We start from the raw sequence: 24,520 nt of genomic DNA, 5'->3' as shown, positions 1-24,520 counted from the left end.
CATACCTGGGTTGGAGCTTCAGTCCCGGTCCAGCTGCCCATGATCCATGGTATGGGTGTGTGCAGGAAGCAACTGACTGATGTGTCTTTCTCACATCAAAGTTTCTCTCTCGCGCTTCTTTTCTCTCTAAAAACAATGAAAGGAAAAAATGTCCTTGGGTTGAGGAGAAAAAAAGTTCCACATGTCTTCATAATTATAAATAATAGTAGTAAATGTCTTTAAACTGATAAAGGGCATCTAGGAAAACCAACAACTAAAATCACACTTAAGAGTAAAGGATCTAACTAATTATTCCCAAGAGATAAAGAACAAGGCAAGCATACCTGCTTCTGATACTCTTATTTAACTTTTTGCTGCAAGACTCAGTTATTGCATTAATGCAAGAAATTGTAACAGTTAAACAAGAATTAAAATTGACAGAATTTGCATGCTATATGATTGTTTACCTAAAACTATCAAGAAACCCATAAAAATCTGCACGGGATATAAAAGACATATTAATGTTAAAAAATTGAAAATAATGTTTTCTTTTCTTTTACACTAGTGGGAAAAAGAATATACACCTAGAAATAAATCTAAGCAAAGATATCTAATACCTCTATCTTAAAACTGCAGAATACTGCTGCATTACAGAATAAATAAGTGGAGATACGCACTATGTCCATGGATAACAGTTCTCCCCACAATGATCTATAAATTCAATGTAATTTCAAACAAAACCCACCAATTTTTTTACAGGGGTGCGGAGACAGGTATTAATTGATAGCATGATTCTGAAATCAATTTGGAAACACAAAAGACCTAGACTGTTAAAAATTGCATCTTTTTGTAACCTAGATTTTTTACACCTAGGTTCTGCTAACCCTATGCATCTTTTCATTCCTCTACTCTTTAATCAATCTACTTTATTTTCACTGATTTTTTTCATCTATTGATTTTAGAGAGAGAAAAAAACACATCAATTTGTTCCACCTATTTATGCATTCACTGGTTGATTCTTGTAGTGTGTCCTGACCGGGGATCAAACTCATCTTGGCCTATCAGGATGACAATGTAACCAACGGAGCTACCAGGCCAGGGCTATTTATTTTTTTATCCATTTCAAAGGTAGTTGCAAATGTCAGTATACGTTACCACTACACATTTTTGCATGCATGAAATAGACGTCAAAATCTTTAGAGTGTTTCATTAGCAAAATTAACCCACAATGAAATACATTAAATGTACCACTCGGGGAGCTTTGACAAACCTGTGTGCCTGTATAACACAAACCTCCGTCAAGACGAAAAGCATTCTCATGGCTCCCTCATGCTCCTTCCTGGTTAATCACTGCCCCTATCCCGCCTGTTCTGATATATTTTTATCATAAATTAGTTTTGCCTGTTCAAGAACTTGTTATAAATGGAATCATAAGGTTTTTTACATAGCATAAAGATTTTCGGGATTCATCTATGTTGTCTGAATCAGTAGTTTTTCTATTTTATAGCTGAAAAGTATTCCATTTATGAACCTCACAATTTATCTCCTCCCCTTTGCATACCTCAGCTATATCCAAAAATGGCTATTCTAGATAAAGCTGTCATGAACATTCCTGTGTAAGACTTTTTGTGGACATGTTTTTTTTTTTTTTGTAAAAGTACCAGGAGGGAAACTGTAGGTCCCAGGGCACATACATGTTTAGTTTTATAAGAAATGAACAGAGGTTTGTCCTAAGTGGTTACATAATTGTACATGCCCTCTAAAAATCTGAAGGTTAGCGTTTCTCCTCACCCTCACCAATATTTGCTATTAGTCCCAGTGAACTGAGCCATTCCAGTGACCGTACCTCAGGTGATTTCATTTACAATTTCCTAATGCTTAATGATGCTAAGCATTTTTTCCATGCATTTATTATCTATTTGTCCATCCTCTTTGGTGAAGTTGCTGAGCAAGTTTTTGCCCTGTTTTTGTATTGAATTATTTGCCATTTTATTATCGAGTTGTGGAAGTGCTTTTATGTGTTCTGGAAAACAATCCTTTGTCAGAGATGCATTTTATAAATGTCTTACAATGTCTTTTGATTAGCTCAGGTTTCCAATTTATTAAGTCTAATGTACCAGTTTTTATGATTTTTGCTTTCTGAGGCCTAAGAAACCTTTACTTACCCCCAAATTACAAGAGATTTTGCTTTCAGAAACTTTATAATATTAACTTTTATTATTAGGCCTATGACTCATTTTAAAGTAATTTTTGTGAATGGTGTAAGGTAGGGATTGCTGTTCTAGAATTTTACAACATCATTTCTAAAAATTATTTCCTCTCTCCACTAGACTGCTTTGGCGCCTGTGCTGGAAATCAGCTGACTGCATGAATATGGCGTCTACTTCTGGGCTCAACTGATCTGTTTGTTCCACTGCTCTGTTTCTTTTCATGAATGTATCACAAATCTTGATTACTACTCTTCTATATTAAGTCATGTAGCCAGACTTTGTTCTTCAAACAAAAAACCCTGCTGGGACTTTGGTTTGGATTACATCAATTCTATACATCAATCTGGAAATAACTAATATGTCATCATTATTGAGATTTCTAAACAATAAACATAGAATCTCTTCCTATATATGTAAATCTTCTTTAATTACTTTAAGCAATGTTTTATAGTTTTCCATGTAGATATTTTACATATGTTTTGCTACAGTTGTTTCTAAGTATTTTTTCAATTCTTTATACTAACATGTAAAAAAATTTTAAGTTTGTATATTGACGCTCTAGCCTGCAACCACGTTAAATTCATTTATTCATCCTGATAGTTGTTTCATAGATTTTTGGGGGTATTTTGTGAAATCAACCAAGTCATCAATAAACAGGAAGAGTTGTACTGCATGCTTTTCAATCTATATTTCTTTTGCCTTTTTCTTGTCTTATTTTACTAGCAAGGACCTCTAAATCAGTAACTAAGAAAAAAGATACAGTGGACATCTCTGCATAGTTATCAATCTTAAGGTGAAAACATTCAGCATTTCGCCTTTCAGTATGTGAGCTGTAGATTTTTCATTGAGTCCATTTCTCTGTTTAAAGGTCCCTGGCATTCCTACTTGCCTCAAGTTTTTACTATAAATGGGTATTCCATTTTGTCAAATGATTTTTCTACATTTACTTAAATAATCGTGTAATTTCTTCACTATTCTGTGGTTCTGGTGAATTACATAGATTGATTTTCAAATACTTAACTTCCTATTCCAATGACAAACTCAACTTGTTTGTGATATATTGTCACTTTTATGCATTCCTGCATCCTATTCATAGTATTTTGTTAAGGCCTCTACTTTAAAAAGGTTCTTTGTGTGCTTTTGTTTGGCATCGAGATTATGCCACCAGTCTAATTAAGAAAAGGCACATTAGGCAATAAAGTGAATTACAATTAATATTACCCATAGATTAGAAAATATTCACTCCATCCTGTTTTTGTTTCAAACATTTGATTATACAATTGCATTTACCTTACTTAACAAGTATGCTAAATAAGTGACTGACTCAATTATTCCTTCACTGCTACTTTCCCACCACATAAAGGGCATGACAAGATCATTTATAATTTATTTGACAGCCCTGGCCGGTGGCTCAGTTGGTTGGAGCATCATGCCACACACCAAAAGGTTGCAGGTTTGACCCCCAGTCGGGGCACATACCAAGGTTGTGGGTTCAATCCCCAGTCGGGGCATGAACAGGAGGCAACAGATGGATGCACCTCTCTCACGTTGATGTCTGTCTGTCCCTCCTTTCCGCTCTCTCTCTAAAATCAATAATCATGTCCTTGGGTGAGGATTTTAAAAACAAATATATATTGTATTAGCGCAGTATTAATTAGGAAAATATGAACCTTATTAAAAATCACATTTGTGCAGTATAAACTGCTCCCTGCAAATCTAACAGTTTTATTTGATCTGATACTGAAAACAAACAAACATCACAGGTGTTTAGGTTCTTTGTAGTTCCCTAGTGACCTGAAAGGTGTAAATCATATTTGTTTCTCAGGCTGTGATATCTCATTTCCTAATGGGTTTAGAGCAAGAGTCCAAAACAAGCAAACGAACACACAAACAAGCAAACACCTATATACTTGGCACACAAACTGACTGTGCCCTGGTTTGTTATGTGTAAAAACAATATGAGAAAGAGGATACAGGGATATTATCCCAAAACATATTTTCTAATATTATTTTCTTCATTTGAACTTAATAAGAAAAAGAAGAAAAACCAACTAGCTAGCTACATGGTCTTTCTTTTAAAAACTAAACTTCATCCACTTATTTTCTCATTCATCTCATAAATGTGAATTAAATAAGCTGCAAATTTCTCAGCACACAGGGCTAGGGAAAAGCTGGTTGACAGGGTTCAGTTTGGACAGTGTATCCAGCTGTTTATAACTTTTCGTTTTTTCCATGAACTTAACTGGTATCAGTATATGTAAAGTTTCAACACTTCCAGCTAGGAAATGCTTCACGAAAGAAAAATGCTTTCTTTGGAGTTTACAAATGCCATTTGGTCTAATTTTTCAGCAAGGGTTTGTCTCGTTAGATTATGAGATTTTTCCTGGAGAGCAACAGCAAGAGACCGTCTCCCATGCTGTCAGAAAAGGAGAGGCATATTTTTGTTCCTTGGAAGAAACATATAATGTAATGGGCAAAATGTCAAGTGGGTGGGGAGCCATTAGCCCACAAAAACCTCCAGAGAGATCTCTAGAAAATGGAATTCGGAATAAGACATTACACCAGTACATCTGGTTTCAAAATATAGTCCAAGAAGGCAGAGCGGGACTGAGGTTTATGGGTGCGGGACTCACAGTAAGGGTTTCTGCCCAGACAGCAAGTGACTGTTGAGGGTCTGAGGGCTGACCAAAGTCAGGAGTTATTTAGGAAGACCTGAATTTTAAAAACTGGAAATACAAACTACAAAAAAAAAAAAAAAAAAAGAGCCCAGTGAGTGAAGGCAGGACCCATACTGAGGATGCAGGCATCTATGTTAGGAGCTGGTTCAGAATGGGCACCTAGGATGATGTCTGTGTTTTCCTGCCTGAACTTCTCAACTATCAGATGGGTGCGCCCATGAGAAGTGTCAGAGGGCTTAATAAGCTCAAAGCAAGATTTAGGTCAAGATTCGATTCTTGACTATGAACTTCACATTAGAGCAACTCCCTGCCATACGATTTTATACTCTTTTATTAATTTATTTTGTACATACTTTTTGAGCAGCTCAAAGCTGTCTTTTTTTCTATAGATGACCTCCATTTTAGGTAAGCCTGATTATTTCAAAAAATCTATGTTTAAAAACTACCAAGTTTTAAGCTAATAATGCCTCAATGTCATTTTTACCAGGATTTCCTGGAGGACAGAGGTCCAGATCCCATCTGTGTTTTGCTATCTTGGAGACTTGGATGTGTGGGCCAACGCTTATTTTCATGGTTGATATACAAGGACTGTCCAGAAGGTATCCAGCCATGCAATATGAAAAATACAGATACTTATTAAAGAGAATACAAGAAACAGTTTACATAGGATAGTGATGTCTCAGTCCCCTTCAAAGTGGGTACCTTGGGACCACATACAGTTCTCCCAGTTGCCATCAGCTACCCCATTGTATTTTCCTGAATCTCAACAACAGTGTAAAATCTCTTCCCTTTCAAAGGTGATTTTAGTTTTGGGAAAAGCCAGAATTCTCAGAACCCTAAATCTGGGCTATAGGGGGGCTGAGTCACCTGGGTGATTTGATGTTGTGCCAAAAAACCTCTACACATGACACATGAGCTAGTGCATGGTCATGATGAAGCTGCCGATCACCAGCTGTCCATCTGAATCACCTGAATAGTTTCACAGAGAAACATTCAAGCTTAACACAAAATTTGATGCAGATTTGTAGCTCTACTCACATGTGCAGACTCCTATTTCCAAGCTCAGTTCAGTATCTCCGCCCATTACTATGTCTCAATGGCTTGGTTTTGCCTGAAAATAACTAACTGGGCAAGATAGAAATGTTCATGTATACACCTCAGAGATACCCAGGATGCACACCCTTGCAGAATGCAGATGTGGTTGCAGAAACTCAAATTTCCCTAGCTCTTACCATCACCTCCTTCCTCAGACACTATGGCCAATGCTCTCTGTGAGAAGCCCTGTGAACACCACTGTGGCCATTCCCACAGTGGCAGGGGAACCCTCATGCTGATAGAGCCAAAAGGGCAGTCTCAGGCAAGGCAAGGGAGGATGCTGCTTTCCTGGCGTCACGGGCCACGGGAGGAGCCTGTCATGGTGCTGCAAGTTTCCCACTATCTTGGAGTTTTCAAATAGCTCTGTAGGTTTTTATTTATAGCCTTTCTGTTGTATCCCCAAACTCCCAAATTCTGTGATCTCACATATCCATTAAAAATAACTGCAAAATCTAGGTGTTTTTGTAGTTTGTATAAAACTCTTTTTTAAAGCATGTTCCAGCTAATTTTGTCAAGGGTGGGATCAGTTTTAGCAAATATACACATATTTAAATTGTGCAAGATGAATATTACTCAGCTGTATTTACATTGGGCCTTTACCAGTCTCCGCCTCTGAGTTCAGTTTCACATTGAAATGACTGACAGAGCACAGAGAAGAGTCCCCTCATATAAGGAAAAGGTACAAACCAAATGACCTTGGAATCAGCTGCTTAGTTGTGGGGGTTGGAGATGAAAAATGGCCAAGGACATTGACTTTTACTATTTTTACGTTTATAACCAGCTGTCTATAAGCATATGAGAAAGTTAACTTGGGAAAATAAGACGTAGGAAAAGAGAGAAACACACTGAATAGTGGAAGTCTTCCTTGTGTCACACTTTGCTTCCAATCATTGCTGACAAGCCCGAGGGCAGCAGGTAAGGACTTGGACTCCAACATTTCAGACATGGTCCATACCTATAATCTTTCAAGAATAAAGTAAACTAATTTCACAGATCAGCTTAAAAATTATTGTTAGGTTCTCCATGTTGTTGATTCTGGGCAGGCCGAGTTCTGACCCTTCTCCAGCACCTACCTATGTGCCAGTACTGTTCAATGTGGTAGGCACCCGCCACATATGGCCATGGAGTGCTCAGCACATGACTAGTCCAAACTGTGATAATATTTTGATTACACTGGTTTAAACAAAACATTATTCATGTTCATTTCACTTGTTTCTCTTCATGTTTTTATGTGGATACTGGAATTTTCAACTTCTTGAGGTGGTTTGCCTTAAAGGTCCATGCCACATTTTTCTAGACAGCAGTGGGATAACCAATCAGAAGAGAGAGTGGAGAAGAAAGGCCTCAGAGCAAGCAGGTACAGAACAATTCCTACAAGGAATTACTACTATAGAGCTGCCCTTGTCCTAGATATCGCAATCCTCACAGCGGCAGAGAAACCTTTGTACAGAGAACCTGTGTACCACTGACTGTGCTTTTAGTAGAGGAGTCTCTTGAAATCATCAACAAACATGTATTAAATTACATCCATAGCTTTGAGGTGGTAACAAATGAGCTGTACAGAGTTGGGATGTGCATAAAAATTATCAGTTGATGGTAACTGGTGTTGTGATATAGGGCTAAGTGATACAGTCACCATCATCGCCCCCTCCCAGCTACTATTCAAAACCACTCAGCAAATGGTCTATTTCAGTGATTGCCAAACAATGGCATGCAAATCCAATTCCATCACCACCTGTTTTTATAAAATAAAGTTTTCCTGGAACACAGCCATTGCCATGTGTTTACATATGGTCCATGACTGCATTTGTCCTATATTTTTTTAAAAGTCTATGGCCAACCCTAAAATAAGAGTGGTCCTTTATTAGATGTCTTTACTTAAAATTCTCCAATGGCTTTCCATCTTGCTCAGAATAGAGGAGAGTGAAACCAGAGTCCCTCCCACTTCTGTGACCCAATAGGGATCAGCAGCTTGCTGTTCTTGCAGCTCCTAGAATGTACCAAACAAACTCTGGCATCAAGCCTTTGCCCTCACTGCCCCCTCCTCCCACCCAAAAGGTTCTGAACCTAAGGATCAAGTTCCCTCCCTCACCTTCTTTGGGTTGTGTGCATATGTCACTGGGCATAAAATAGTCACTTACCTCCTTCCCTTTCCTGCTTTATATTTCTGTACAGCATTATCATTCACTGACCTATATCTCACTTCAGTGTTACTCTTTTTCTTCCAACTAGAAAGAAGCTCCAAAAGGTCAGAATATTTGTGTTTTCTTACTGTTATATTCTTTGCAACTACAAAGACCCATGTATATGTAAAAAAGTGATTGGGGTGTCCATTATTATTTAAACTGCATATTGTATAATAAAATGTAAGCAAGATGTGATTCCTGCTCTAAGTGGTAAGAAATATAACTGAAATAATTTAAAATATATGCATTGACAAAAGTAATAGATAATGGAACTACATATCCTTCTTTTCTTCCCTTCCCTCCTTCCTGCCTATAGCTCTGCATCTGTCCATCAACTGAACCATATACCTACCTACCCAGTAGCAAAAACACTTATAACAAAGAAAGCATGATGGTCTGAGAAAAGTAGCCAGCTCCAGCTGTGATTAATGTGGAAATGCTTTTCAGAAATTTGTTGTACAAACAGAAGCAAAACAATCGTCCATGCTAATAAATGGAGGAAGATGATTCAGAAATTCTGATGGCCCAGATCAATGGTTTTCATACTTGGTTCAGCAAATATTTTTCTATAAGGAATTTCACAGAACTCTAATACACAATTTATTTTTTAGCATTGCATTTTTTATTTTTATTTTTAAAAAATTTAACTGTATTATTTCCATTACCTTTTAGCCCCTTATACTCTCCTTGCCCCACAATAATTAAAAGAGCTGGTGGAAGCTGTCCCTTTCTGAGAGGTTCAGAGACACCTTACCTGTCCTTCTTTTGCTTTGTACTTCAGACTCTTTTGAAAGTTACCAACTTCTAAAAATGAGACCCCAGGGTTTTTGTCATTTTTATAATTTAAAAAAATTACAAAAAGTTAAAGAAATTAGGAAACTAAGAATTGGGGGCCCTGGCTTGGGAAAATTAAAATACTTTGTCCCAGCACAAACACTGTAGGTGATGCAATAGACTTATATACTAATAAAGAGACATCCATTCTCAGCTGTGCTGCATTCCTAGCCTCACCTTAGTCATTTGTCTTTCTTTTCAACTAAATGGAAGCCAAGATAAATGAAAATGTAGACATCAGCAGTAGTAACCTGATAAAGATCCAGATACCAGTGCTGCTGACGGAGCAGACAGAGAACCAGGCATGAAAATGAGCTCTTCATTCAGTTCTGACTGTAAGGAAAGCTCCCAGAACAATCCTTACACAATCTTCCTTCCTGTTCTTCACTTCCTATTGCTAATATTTAGACATATGCTTCTGACAGACAGAGAGGTCTACTCTCAGTTGAATGGTTTATTTGCTTATCATCATTTGAACCCACTTGAAACGAGAAGTGATAAATCATTCTTATTACCATCAATCAGAGGAAAAAAGCAACCAGGAAATATATCAATACCATCCAACAAATACTGTGACATAAAGTATATGTAGCACAGAGGCATGCTTACCTATATATAGTTTTGAGGTCTTATATTGTATTGATTGCTTTAATCAAAGAAATCCAAAGACACAGATACAGATTTTTTCCACATTTCTATTGTACCGGAACAAATAATTCTATTTTTCTTTATTCAAATATTTCCCCATGATTCTTACTGTCTGTGCCACATGTCTTGGGCCAGAGGGTGCTCTAAGAACCAGCGGTGTGAGAGCCAAGACTACACCTTCACCTTGGGCTTTGACCATCAGCAAAATATTTCAATGTTAACTACCTACAAGCTTAAAGGAATTCTATTGGGTTAAGGAGAGAGAGAGAGAGGGTTGTTTTTATCTCTTAAGAATGAAACTACGTGTGATAAAAATGTATTATAGCATAATATGGAATATCAACAGCAATAGAGTAGCTGTCCTACTACCTATATTAGCTGCAGACTAGTTTCTCACCCTAAAAAAAAAACCCTAGTCAAATAGCTGCAATCAAAATTATCAAGTAATGTGCATTTATATTTTCAGAATCAGTTTGCCAAGAAATAAAACTTTTCATTGGTGAGAACAGACCAATATAACGCCTAATTCTAAATGGTACAACATTTCTTCTTGAGTTTTCTTGAGCCAAAATGTACTGACAGCCAAATTTCAAAACTAAAAAAACAAATTTAGGGATGGAAACTTAGATATAGTAAGTAGGGCCCATTATTGTTCTCTTTGAGTGAAACTGTCAGACTTTGTATATTTTTGTAAAAGGCGAAAGATTTATACGATTTGAAGAGAAACCAGAGCACAGACTTTGTATATTTTTGTAGAGAGCTTTCAAAACAGAAGTAACTCCATGATGAGCTGATTCAATTAAGTGCCACTCAGATGCCAGGTTAAGAATCCAAGTTCTAAAACATGGTTCTCCTATTTCACATCAAGATAGCCTTTAAACAAGTCATGGAAATTAGTGTTCAGGAAAAAGTTCAAGAGCACAAACAACTGCCCTCTGTTCTCCATTTCAAGTCCTAAATGAACAAAAGCCACATGTACATTTCCTGCCATCTAAGAATAGGTGGCCTTAATATTATTAATAAACTATTGTCTCTGACCAATAGTATATAAAGTGTACATCCAACTACTTCAGGAAATGATCCTGTGTCATCATAAGGCTGACTAGAAGATGTGTGGAAAATAGTCTCGCACAGGTTTGACTGAGTATATTCTTACATCACCACTATTGGGACGTAAGATCAAAGACATGGAAGAGGAAGAGAAAGATGATGAGGCAGAAGAAGGGGAGGAGATAGAGGAGGAAAAGGAGGATAAGAAGAAAAATCTTTTGCACATAGGTACAGTATGATTTATACGCAAATGTCAATGAGTGATAAAGGTAGTATAATAGTAATGAACTAAAGCTAAAATAATAAACACCACTTGTTACACATAATATACTCAGCATTTAAAAAATTACAACCTCCAGTGCTAGGTTGATTTTTGGTAAATTTAATCTTGTGATAGATGATGGATAGTTCTATAAACAGAATATGAATATATGTATCAAAAGCAACAGTCTTCCTCCAACAATTTCATTTTCTGCATCTCTTGATAAATTAAAAATATAGAAAAATTGTATGTATGAAGGGGTTTATCTTAATTAAAAAGAAAACAAAAACACTTGGCTTAAAACTACATAATTGTCCTTTCTCTATTCTTAAAAAGCTTCTGCTTTAGTCTTTTCTTTCAATTGGGCTTTAAAAGCCTTGAGGGCAGCAACTGTGCCTTTCTTCTCTAACTGCTGTTCAGTGCTCTCTATCAGTAAGGTAAAAACTCCAATCAGAAGGCCAGTGCCAACTGCTATTGCTTTCATAAGTGGTTAGATTTTGAAACTGGATGGCAATTCTAGATGTCTCTTCAAATACCCATAGGGTATTTTGATTTTATAGTGTAAATCTTTATAATAAATGAATTCCTAGAAGAATGCTAGTGCTCATGCTATTGTTTAATGTATTTCAAAACACATGCCCCCAAAATAAAAGAATGAGCTCTGAAATTAAAATTTTGATTGCTGAGAAACACTAAGGGTTAGAAGGTAGAATTGAAATCCCGCACAACATTACAACATGGACAGAAAGATGAAATATGTAAAGAAAAGACAAGAGACGTAGAGGATCAAGTCTGGGCCAATATCTGAGTGACAGGAGGCCCATTAAGAAAGAACAGAAAAAAAGCTAAGAAAAACATCAAAATAATACAAGAAAATCCCCCAGGGCCGTGGAAGATGTAGTTTCCAGATTACTCCAAGTACCACTCAGAATTAAGAAGACCCAAACATCATTATGAAATTTGAGAATACCAGGATTTAAAGAGATCCCAAAAGATTAATGAAAGAAAACCACACTGAACCTAGAAAGAAAATGCAGTTTTTTAAAGGCTTATATTTCTTCTTCCAACAAGAAAAAACAAAGATCAAACACTTCAGAGTTAACAAATTGTAAAAGAAGGTTATAAGCCACTTTTGATGCAAAGTGAATGTTATATGAGTTGATAAAATTAGGTTGACCCCTTTCATACAGAGGCCTGGGGGTTGTGAAATTGCAAGAGAATATAATCAGAGCATCTTAATTGGCCCTATAATGAACATTTGCATAGGCATAACATAAAACATTGGTTACTGCTTTTCAATGTTTAGTATCAACCTAAGTACTTAACATGGGAAATTTTATAATACAGAATAGAATTGTTAACAACTTCAGTGATGGGAAAACAAATGTACATTGTATACATGTTGGAGGGTAGAGGATACAGAGAGATAAGGAGAACGATGCTGTACCAGGAACCCTGTCTCTTGAAGTAGATTTTTAAATATACTATTGAAAAGTTATCAAAAAAAATCAGAACTACAGTTTTTTGAGTGATACACACATTAAATTTTATATTGAAGAAACTCATAGGCGACAGAGACATTTATGCTAATTTGGACTGGTGTTGGATTGTGTTTGATTTTCTTTCTGTTTCACATTTGATTCAAAGTCACTATATTAGTAGTTGACAACCTATTAGTAATTGACAATTAAAAATTAAGCAAAAAGAGAAATAATCACATGAAATATGTTAGTCTCCTTGATAGCAGGCATTGCTAGAAACACATGAAATACCATTTGGGGACACACTGTGCAGAAGACGAACTGTAGCATTTAATTTACAGGCCAGATAAGATCATTTTCATCCTAATGGCATGTCCCACAGCGATTTCCGAGGAACACGGAGGCCCTTTTTGGCATGTGCGCATCCTCGGAGTGCTCCGCGCTCACCAAGCACTCGCTCACTTCAAACTAAGAAGAAACTGACGCGATGACTCTGCCAGCGGGACCTCCTGGAACGCCGGTGTGGGTGAGAGGGGGACGCACAGCGCTGTCTACTCAGTCGGAACAGCTGATAACCCCAGTTTTTTCAAACTCTCCTGTTCTTCAGTATAAAATGGTCTTCCTCTGCTTCCATCTACTTATACTTTTGAAGGACTTTTCTTCCAAAGATTCAGGCCACTTTACACACATTACTTTGCTTGTGCTTGTATGAAGAAATTATTTTGCAGCTCTACGAGGGGTGGAAAGAGAGCACAACTAATCTCATGTTTTACATGGACAAACAGCTAAAGAAGTTTAATAGTGACATTATCACTACGAAGTAGCATCGCATTTCTTATTTTCTGACTTCCTAGATGTCCTTATTTTGAGACATAACAAAGTTATCTCATGGCATTTTAATGACTACTACAAGAGTTTACAAATTCACACAAGAATAGTTACATACAACACAGAATACAGAGTCACAGTGATGTCCAGCATCATACCATGAAACTGTTTCTCAAAATGTTTTCCATAAATTTCCCAAGTATACCAGAAACTCATATGAACACAGGAGGAAAGTAAAGTTACAGAGGATAAGAAAATGAGAAAATATTAGTAATGAAAGTACATACATGTAATTGAAAAGAACTCCATATTCAAGTTTCAAGATTTACTATTTGACCTCCTAAAGATTCTGAGGATTAAGAACTTCAAGAGAAAACAACAAAACCCAAATGAATTGTGGTTTTTTTTAAACTTTGGGAGAAGTTTATTGTAAACAGAATTGTAAGGGAGGGAAGAACAAAAGGCGGTTGAGAAAGCTGCCTGTCAGAAGGCTCTTCACTAATGAAACATGAAGTCACCTTCAACGAGGTGGCCCTGGCTGGCCCTGTCTGTCCCAGAGTCAACAGAGCTCTGGAAGCGAAGGTCCTCCCTGCAAATGAGCCAACTTGCCCATGTAGAAAGCGCAGCCTGGGAACTATCCCCAAGAGAATAGAGCTTTGCTTACATTCCTACCAGCAAGCAGACGGGAAGCACTCTCAGCCTGACAAAGAGGCAGGCAGAAGCCAAGGCTAAAAGTAGATTGCATTTCTGAGGTTCTAACATTGAAAGAACGGAAACCATATGGGGATTACTTTATTATGCAACTGAAGCCTTCAGGTGGCTTTAAATTAAAAGGAATATTGTCCACCACATCCCTGGGCCTTTCCCCCTCTTTTCCACACCCTCCTCCTCTTTTCAAATTTTACAAGCTCCATGATTTAGTAGTGGAAATTCCCTAAATATAAATTAAGCATTTTGTCCACCCAAGAAGTTCTTTCTGGCACTCAACCAGTAGTTTGGCATTAAAATCTCTCATTTGACTCTACAGAGAGTAAATTAACAGGTAACCTGTGCGTGTGTACTTTGATTTTTCTTTCTTTAGAATTATTCTCCATTATAGAAAGGTATTTGTTGGAAAGCATGCATGCAGTGCATAATGAAGAAATGTAGCAACTGTAACTGAAATGTAGGTCACACCTCTAAAGAAGTACACCCAGTTTTTGTGCAACAGCATACCAGAGTTCCTGCCACCATCACAACTGTGAATATCCCCTCCATGGCCCAAACATCTAGGCCTTAACTCCCCCAACCCTGCAGAGATACTAATGCTGACTGCGTTGGTCAGGACAGGCTAACGGGCAGCAGAAGATCACCGGCACCACCCCACCGCCACAGCCCTCGTAAGCACCAAAGCCCACTTCTTGCTCACACTATGTGTTCAAGCTGGCTCAGACGGTCTTTTTATCACAGCCTCTACAAGGCAAGACTGTGAAGGCTCCATTTCATGTGTGTGTTTCCACAAAGGTAGGAGGGAGGGAATGAAGCAAATTCCATTGCGACTCATAACTCTTCATCTGGGAAGCAACATAAGTGGCCTCTGCTCACACTTCATGGGCCAAGGCCTACCATGTTCATGCCTAACCTCAGAGGGAAAAGAAGTATGACTGTCCTATGTGATCCCAAGGAGGGCAGTTGATACATGTGTGATCATCCTTAATGTCCAGAGGAATCTTACAAAGGCTTTAAGAACAACAACTTCCTAGAGCCCATGAAGTCTATCGCAGTCATACCTCGGTATTCACTGGCTTCAGAATTCATCAAAGCTCATACTCATCGCATTTTGGTGAGAAGAAAACATGTTTCAGCACTGGGTGCTTGCACAGGACTCGTACTTGCTAGAACTTACAAGAGTCATGACGCCTCCCTGCAAGAGAAAATGCCTCATTGTTTTGTACTCATTGGTTTCGACACTGTCACGAGTTCTGGAACAAATTACCAATGAGTGCTGAGGTACCACTGTATTTGTATCTTGAGGTCCAGTGGTCCCACCTTACTCTTATCTTATTATATTCCCAGCCCCTAGGACAGAGAACTTGGTTTAAGCTTGACAAAACAACAGATACTGGACAGTGGACCTATGACAGTTCGTAGAGCCTAGGGTTAGCTGGGGAGGTTAAGTAAAAACTTTCTTTCTGCTGTTAATAACAAAGACAACAGAATAAGTGAACAAATGTTACCATCTTGGTGCTTCAAGTGTTTCCTGGACTCTCTACAGGGTAGGAAAGGAGTATTCAGTCTTAAATAAGCTTGTTAAGACAGAAATTCACAAGGATATATGGAAAGAATTTCCTTGCTAGTCCTTTATAGAGAACCGAAAGAATATTTCATCTTACCTACCATTAGTGAAGGTACAAATTTTCTTACCGTTAAGTACTCAGGGTCAGGATATTCCATTTTAATATGAATAAGCCTCTTTATTTAGTACATATGGAACAGCAAAAGAACGCCTGCATAAATCTTGCTTTCTCAAGAATCAGTCCAAAAACGTGTTATCAAGAGGAAAGCTGAAGGTCAAATAAGAAAGAATACATAGAAATGGAACCTTATTTTTACTAGCTCAGGAATATTTCCTAGCATTCCTTGTCTGGTACATTAGCCCCATCCCCCACCCTGAACTTTTAAATGGGAGGAGTAAAGGAAATTTATTGGAAGGAGACTTGGGAGGCTTTTAGTAATGTTAGAATACTGCTTATTGTTTACTAGATACATGGAGAGACTTAAATAAAAAATTCATGCCAAACAGTATCTGTACAAGAAACCAGCTGTTCTTATTCATTCCAACAGACATGGTTACACAGTACTCCCAACGCTGTTATCTAGGCTCAGAGAACTGCTCCAGCAACAACTGCATGGGCTCTGAAGCATTTCAGATCGCAGAACAAGGCCCTCATTTTACAGAGAACTGCTGAGACAATTTATTCCAAGAACTCTAAATTCCACCTAAAAGCTATCAAACCTGAACAAGAGGGGAAAACAGATCTCGCCCTCATGTAGGCCAGCTCCTAAATTACCTTCCTTCTCCCTTTCATGCCCAAGACCAGGCAGCAGCCCTCCTGGCCCTGAATCTCCACCCCTCCACACTCGTCCTCCAACTGACACCATCCCTTGAACTAGGACCAGATGGTGATGGTCATGAGTTACCATAACCTCGAAGTGGTAAAGCTAGATCATACCTCCAACCTATAAAACATTCTAGGTATAGTCATCTCCCTTGAGAGGTTTGTGAGCACTCATTTTTTAAAAATGTTTCAATCAATAGTAAATGACTGAGCACTCTGTATCTACAAGGAAGAAGCTCTCCGGCTTTTATGTCCTGAAGAGGACAAGAGTGAAAGCACCAGCAACGGGAGCAGTTAACTGACATGTAATGAGTGTTTTCTAACCGCCAGGTTCTGTGTTAAGGTCTTTATAATTTCATTTAAACCTTACACACAGCCCTAGAAGCTGTGCCTAGTCACATCCTCCCAAAGAGGACAGTATGAAAAGAGGGAGGCAGGAGAGTGCATTTCCAGCAGGGAAACCTGGCGAACAGGACCTCAGCCAGGTGGCCAAGGTCAACGGCCACAGTGACCAGCCATGTGGATGGCATATATCCTTGATATGACATGTTGAGAATGGTAATTCAACTTTGTGGTCTTCCTCTCAAAAACCTATAACCCAGTCTAGTCATGAGAAAAATATCAGATCAATCCCAAATGAGGGACGACATCTATAAAACACTACTCAGTAATCCTCAAAACTGTCAAAGTCCTCACGAACAAGTCTGAAAAACAGGTGAGAAGGGGCTAAATAGACATGACAACTAAATACAACTCGGTACCCACGATGAGAACCATGGAACAGAGAAAGGACCTGAGGGGGAAACCAGCGAAATCCAAACAAACTTAGAGTTTAGTTAATAATAAAGAACTAATGTCAGCTCCTTAGTTTAGACAAACATTCCATAGTCAGGTAGTTTGGTAACCATGAGGGAAACCAGGTGACAGCTGTATGAATACACTCTTTCCACCACTGCAACTTTTCTGCTAAACTAAAACTATTCTACGGTAAAGTTTATTTTTAAAACCCTCTGAGTGCTGTGCTCTTATCTCCTTTCTAGAGATAAAAATCATAGATTAAATAGCTTCCCAAACTTACAAGCTTTTAAAAAAGAGCACAAGAATTTAGTCAGATATGTCTATTTCACATTTAAGGAACCAGTGGACAAGGCGGTGACGCCAGCCCTTAAACAGCATCTATAAAAAACATTTTACCCAGATATATGCTGAGAAAGTTAAAATAAAGGAATTTATTTTAATAAATTGTCCATGCACTTTTATCTTAGTGCACACTTCAACAGAAAGAGACAATGCCATTATTTCCAAAATATTTCATCTGTATTTTCATCACAAATATCAATTACTCAAGGAGTGCCATGTGATGGTCACATTTATACAAAATTAGCTTAAGATTCTGCCAAAACATCAAGGTTTCAGTATTCCATATGAGAAAAAAGCATTAGCCAATGGACAATTTACTCCATAACCCCTCACTTTCAGTCGCCCCCATGTTCCCTTCAGATGCGGGATATTTTAGTGTTGATGAGCTCAGCCTGCTGCTTCCACAGGATGAGGGGCTATGAGCTTGGGTGCCCTTCGAGAGGAAATGACGTCAGCATACTGAAAGGCTAGCACACACTTTGGGTTTCAGATCCTGAGAGATACAAGATCTGCTGTGGCGACTTCAAACACCTGAAGAAAACTAAATGTCCCTGAAATAGAAACTCTAACAGCGTCACCTCCCGCAGCCAGCGCTTCCCACAGTGGGAAGCCAGCCTCCCTGGGAAACGCGTGTCCTCTCAGAAAGGCTCGAGCAGTCCAAGAAAGACTTTTTCTTCCTTGGGATTTGCCAAAATCAGACAGTAGGATTCAACAAATAGTTCTAAATACAGTACTTAATATATTGTTCCCTGTGAGAATATAAAGTAGAAAAGACCCAGCAAGTAAGAAAACAGGCTTCCTTCTTGCATGTGATTAGGTTAGCTTGCCTAAAGACATGTTTTTCTCAATCTTATTCTATTTACAAATCTTTTTTTTCCTTTTTTTTTTTAAGGGCAAGTGATTCCTTGAATTATTGATTTATTTTATCACTCTGGGCTTGTCGCAGGAATAGCTACCCTCACCCCATTATACTTCAAACTATCCCAAGGCAGTTAGCTAATGGCACCATATCTGTTTTAGCATAAAAAAGAAAAAAGAGGAAGAGAATATGACACATTTTCCCACAGTATCATAGAAAAACTGCAGTCGAGTAAACAGATGCAGCTAACTCTCCTGATTCATTGGACAATGGACACAGAGCCCAACCCAAAGTTTAACTTCTTCTCTTCACCAATGGGAAAGAAATGAACCAAGTTCAAGAAGTCATAATTATTCCCCCAGACACACACATACGCATTTAGCAAATTGGTAGTCATCCAAAACAAATGCTTCTTCTCAAGAATCTTCGTTATTTTTATAGCTGAAAGCATGCAAAATCGTCTCATTTTCTAGCCCTGGGAGGTTTAGGCTGGAATTTTTAATTTCTAACTTCATGCACCAGTATGATAGGCCACACAGAAGCTACCCTTCCAGGATGAGTGTGATGAGGCAGAGACTGGACATCAGAAGACTGCCCTTCGGGTAGATTCTTGTGACTCAGAGAAGCATTTCAGCTTCTAGATGAGTATCTCCCAGTCCCCCAGTCCGCCTGAATCCCGATCCTCCTCTGCTCAGACATCCCTAATCTAAACCTCCTATTTATATCCACCACGGTCTCAGCATTCCAGATGGACGGACACTGAATTCATTACACTAATCTCCCACCCTTCAAATCCTCTCCTGGCTCCCCAAAGGACACCTGCTGAACATTAAACCCAGATTGAGTTTCAAAGCCAAAAACCTACAAAATAAGGAGAGGTCAGATTTTTCAAAGCTCTGGCCGATAAGCTTTTTAGTGTTCTTTAAAGTTTTCATGAATGGTGTCAAGTTCGCCCAATGATTTTCCTATCTGCTTTTGGCTCTCCAGACATCTGAAGCTGCCAACAATCCACATGGCAGGAAAAGTTTAACCATGTGAGAGAGCGTGGAGAGGATAAAACACACAGGCAAAAGTATGAAGGAAAAGGTTACTGTTTATTCTTAATGTTTACATGTGTGTATCACAGTGCTTATATCAGTATTAACTCTGTTAGTAAAGCCACCTACACCAACATATCCAATAGAAATGATCCAACCACTTGCCATGTGAAAAACACACAGCAACGCAACAGAGCCTTGTGCAGTGCCTGGAATACATGGACGAACATATACTGTTGAATTAATCCATCGGGAGTCTTTGACATCTGCTCCACAGTCATCTAGAGAAGAAATGAAGTTCTTTCCCTTCCTACTCTTCACAGATATTTCTAGATAACTTTTACACTTAAAGTGCTATTTCTATGACTGCCCTTTGTTGTATTTAATGTGCAGGTAATGCAAATAAATATTAGAAAGTTGTTAAGGACAGATAGGCAAAATAAATACATTTAAATACTCTCAAATCACCTAGAGATCATAATTTTTGTTTGTTTACATATAATCTTCCAAATATTTCTAATACCTACATATACACACACTTAATATATATATATATATATATATATATATATATATATATGCAATGGAGGTATTTTTTAAAATAGAATCATACAAAAATCTATAACATTGTATTAATGCCTCACTTGGTATTTTATTATATATTTCTACTATAATTCATTTGGCTACCCTAACATCATTTAGACATTTATAACAAAGTACATTAAAATAAGTTTGTGATAAAGCATTCTTGTAGTAAAATATTTTTACACATGTTCCATCATAGGTTTAGGATGACTATTCCTGGGGACTGTGTTGCTAGAACTATGAATGTGCACATTTTATGGCTTTTGGTCTTGTAATATAGTTGACCCTGGAACAATGAGTTTGAACTGCTTGGTTCCCCTGACATGTGATTTTGTTCAATAAATACTAGAAATGCATTTTTTCTTCCTTATGATATTCTTAATAACATTTTCTCTTCACTAGCTTAATTTATTATAAGAATACAGTATATGATATATGTATCTCCAATAAAATATGTGTTAATTGACTGTTTTTCTTATTGGTACAACTTCCAATCAACGGTCAGCTATCAGCAATTAATTTTGAGGGGAGTCAGAAGTTAAATGTGGGTTTTGTCTGTGTGGGGCTTGGGGGTTCAGTATCACTAACCCCCACATCGATCAAGGGTAGATGATGTTGCAAAATAATCTCCAGATAATACATAAAATGCCCCCCAAGTAGAACATTTTTTCTTGTATTTATACTAACACAAGATATTATATTTATTCTCAAACTTAGCCAGTTTTGATGGTTAAAGGTGCATTGTTTCACTCTGCACTACTTAGACAAAGATTGTCCACACATTAAATCTAATGTTTGAAACATTAGATCAAAGTGAATACTCATAACCAATAATACATATAACCAGCTTGAGGAACTAATATGTGTTTAAAGTATATCAGAATGGTTCAATTTAGAATGAGATGTGTATGGTTGTTTTTAAATTAGAACCTTCACCTTACTGCCAGACATTTAAGAATGTCTTAAATGTTCATGTTCTCTCTTTACCTCGTGGCCCACTTGAGTTTTGCTTTAAATGTGTGTGTGCACATGCATGCACACATGGGTATGCATATGTGTAGGTGTGTACACCTACGCCCATATACACATATCCATACATCCATATACATGTATTTGATGTATTATCAATGTACGTGTATACACACACACAGAAATAGTAAAGTTTGCAGTTTTCCCTAGTCTCAGTAAATCAGCTGAGATGCCAGGAGCTAGACTTTCTCTGTCCCGTAAGTATGGCTGGCTTGTCCTGGCTCTGTGAGGAGGGCACAGCCCCAAACAGCCATCATAACTGACATCTGTGGGCAAGAAGCCGAGGTACCATTGAATCATGTGTGCCTGCTGAAGAATGCTCACTCATGCACCTGCTTCAACGGTGTGAGTTCAGCCTGTGGGTTTCCCTTGACTGATGTTGGTATAACTGCTCCGTGTTCTCTGTCAGTGGAGGGAAGTGGGCTCTGCTCAAAGCAGTTGCGGTGCTTTGCACTTCCACTTGATGTTATACCAGGAAGAGCAGGTTACAGAGGCAGGCGTGTGGCCCTGTAGGCTCTCCACGCCTTCACTGACCGACCGAAAAGGCACCCAATCTTAAAATAAAACAACAACAAAAAAAGGCTTTGAAAACCAGGAAACAAGCAAGTGAAGGAAGCATCTGTCTCTTTCATTCTGAACAAATCTCTCCCACGAAACAAACACAAAAACACACACCCCGCCACCACCACCAAAGGCCTGCTCATTGTACTATTCCCAGGTCTTCCTAGACACTTTTCATTTTTCCTAACTAAGTGGATTTGTTTTTTGCCCAAACTATGACAGTATTCATGGAATCATTCTGACCCACAAAAAAACATGGGGGGAAGTGCCTAGCTGAGCAAACTTCGCAATTTTCATCAAGGTTCAGCCTACCATAAAAAAGGTCATAATAAATCATGTCCACGTGGATAGCTTTTCATCTTTCCACATCCATTTCTTATTTTCAAAACAAACACGATGCCTGCAAAGGTAAAAATGCAATTTTGGTACCTCGCAGCCAACCTGGTCAGCCGCGGATACCCCCAGATGAATGAGCTGACAAGACTCCGCTGCCTTCAGCCGTCCTCATGCTCATCTTGCCTTTCAGTCTCGTTTACCATGAGACTTGATGCGATAACTGATTTTATAAAAACTGATAACAATGAAATCCAAAATACATGTATATTCTAACAAAGTATGGGAAAAAATTGGATGCCAAACATTTCTGTCTCTTTAAATTACTCTATATGCCCAGTCAGGGGAGCTACAGAAAATCTAGCAAAAAAAATGTAATCATTGTATTCAGTTGAATTACATAAAATTGCCTTTTTTGGTACAATTTAAATACTGTCCATTTCAGATGGCTCAACCTAAATATTTTCTTAAATTCAAACACACCACTATTCTTTTGGTGACTTGGACAAAAATATTGACAAAATACAGAGAAATGTCATTTTCTCCATACTTGGACTTCCTCTCTTCACCTCCTTCCCACCCCAAAGTGTCAGATGAGAAGAGGAATGAGAAGGGATCCCAAGTCATCACCTGGAACCAGAATCCAGGATTGGGCCCAATGTCAAGTTCCAGAGGTAGACCTATACTTCTAGTTACAATTTTTTTTTTTAAAACAGGGCTCTAAAAATAATGTTTTCTTTTCTCATGTCTTCTGTTCAGGGACTGTTTATCCTAAAAATGGCATTCACTCATCTAAGGCAGGGGGTTGGGGAGAGGGTTAAGAGAACACTTGAAAACATAATTTTTAACACTATAATGAGCTAGTCACAACTGATTTGTTACATTTCATGTCGATTTTCTCCCTCTAGTTCCAGAACGACCTTCACATTTTCTAGCCATTTTGCTGCCTTCTTCTAAGAAGCTTTTCACTGGGACTCAGGAGAGTTTTCCAGACAACTTCACAAAGTATGAGAAGCGATTACTGAATTGCTGCCCTTTACTATTTTGAGACAAGAGTATGCGTTGAAGTGAAATATCCACCCATCTTTGCAGGAAATAGAAAAATAGGCGGAAAAACCTGCATTTCTCAGCCATATATATATACTAACCAGGAAGCCCCTGCCCCCCACCTGGTGTGTCAGCCAAATGTGTGCTGCAACCTTCGGAGGGATGTCAACGGCCAGAGAAAAAAGATGCCAACTGAATGTAATAATGTGGGGAAGTCCCTTGAAATTTTAATGGGTCTTTGAGCATCAAGTGCTGATTAACTGCTGCCCTCAACAACGATGCAAGCCCGACAAAAACTAGATTTAACCCCAGTTTTAAGAAAATATATTAACTGAGGGACTGCTCTCATTTCTGTACCTTTTCTTCCATGAAGACTCAGAATGCCCTTGGTCCACAGGGTTATTATCATCAACCTGACCTTGAATGTAGTTGAGATAAGAACAAGGCAACAGAAACTTTAGGAGTTTGGATGCAAAATTACAAAATCATGACCCAGTCAAAACACCAGGTGTTTACCTAGTATGAACTAAATTATAAGATTTTTCTCTTTTTAGATAAGATCTCCATTAAAAGTTGTTTCTATTGTATTGTCTCTAAAGGAATACCCTTAGAGAAACTCTACATTTTATATAGCAAGACAAAAACAGAAGCATGGGAAGCTCAAACACAAGTCCCCGTGCTGTCCTGAGTCACAGAAGTGTTTACTTAATTTTACAACATGATCAGTGTGACTCTAAAGAACTGGTATCAGTTCACCTATGATACATGGCAACTGGAAAGTACAATAATGGCTCATGTGTATAGCAATTCTCCTAGGTAAGTACACAGCTCTTTTTTGGGGCATTGGACATGCTAAGTCATTTAATACTCTTTCCAGCAACCATATGAGATGAAGTAGCACATTCCCATTTTACATAAGAGGAAATGAAGACTCAGAAAGGTAATTTGCCCAAATTGACAAAGCTGGTGACAAACCCAGTTCTTCCTCATCCCAAAGCTTCTACCTGTTCTCTCCTGAATTTCTGCAGAGTCCAATCAAGCGGCACCTGTGGGGATGGGAGGAGAGTTCTCTGGTGGCAGGGGGCAGCCTCTGCTTTGCCACTCAGGACAGATAAGACTACCCGTTACTCAGCCTTAGCCCATATCCACTCGCTATGGGAGAATTCCCAGTTCCAGTGAAGCCAGATCTAGCTTCAATGAAAAAACGAACCAGATTTTTATATAATTAAAAAAAAAATAGTGGCAGTTAGTTGCTTATTTTCCCAGGAAACACCACATAGCAGGTGATGCCGGTGCTGTGGGAGGGTCCTGGGACAGGAGGCTATGGTGGCTTCTGTGAGGATTTGACAGGGCCAAGGTCGTGGCCGGGGTCAGGGTTGAGGCTGTGGCTTGCAGAGGTAAGGACAAGGACAAGGCGTGGATCCCTGTCGTCAAGCTGGGCAGCCTGGTTGAGGACATGAAGATCAAATACCTGCAGGAGATCTATCTCTTCTCCCTGCCCATCCAGAATCTTAGATTACTGACTTTTTCTTGGGGACGTTCTTCAGGAATGAGGTTTTGAAGATTATGGCCATGCAAAA

The 24,520-nt window shown here is 38.4% G+C and overlaps 1 long non-coding RNA gene across 1 annotated transcript in view; it reads right to left on the bottom strand.

The window, feature by feature from the left end:
- Positions 1 to 12,957: 12,957 nt before the first annotated feature.
- LOC128627898 (uncharacterized) overlaps positions 12,958 to 24,520 on the bottom strand; it is a 337,323-nt gene continuing 325,760 nt past the window's right edge. Inside the window, exon 7 of the long non-coding RNA XR_008392191.1 lies at positions 12,958 to 13,153. This is a non-coding gene — a long non-coding RNA (uncharacterized LOC128627898). The remainder of the gene's footprint in view (positions 13,154 to 24,520) is intronic.

Source organism: Artibeus jamaicensis, unplaced genomic scaffold, assembly GCF_021234435.1.
Source record: "Artibeus jamaicensis isolate MK-2021 breed Jamaican fruit bat unplaced genomic scaffold, CSHL_Jam_final contig_482, whole genome shotgun sequence".
In the NCBI taxonomy this organism is placed as follows: domain Eukaryota; kingdom Metazoa; phylum Chordata; class Mammalia; order Chiroptera; family Phyllostomidae; genus Artibeus; species Artibeus jamaicensis.
This window is presented reverse-complemented; position numbering and strand designations above follow the sequence as displayed.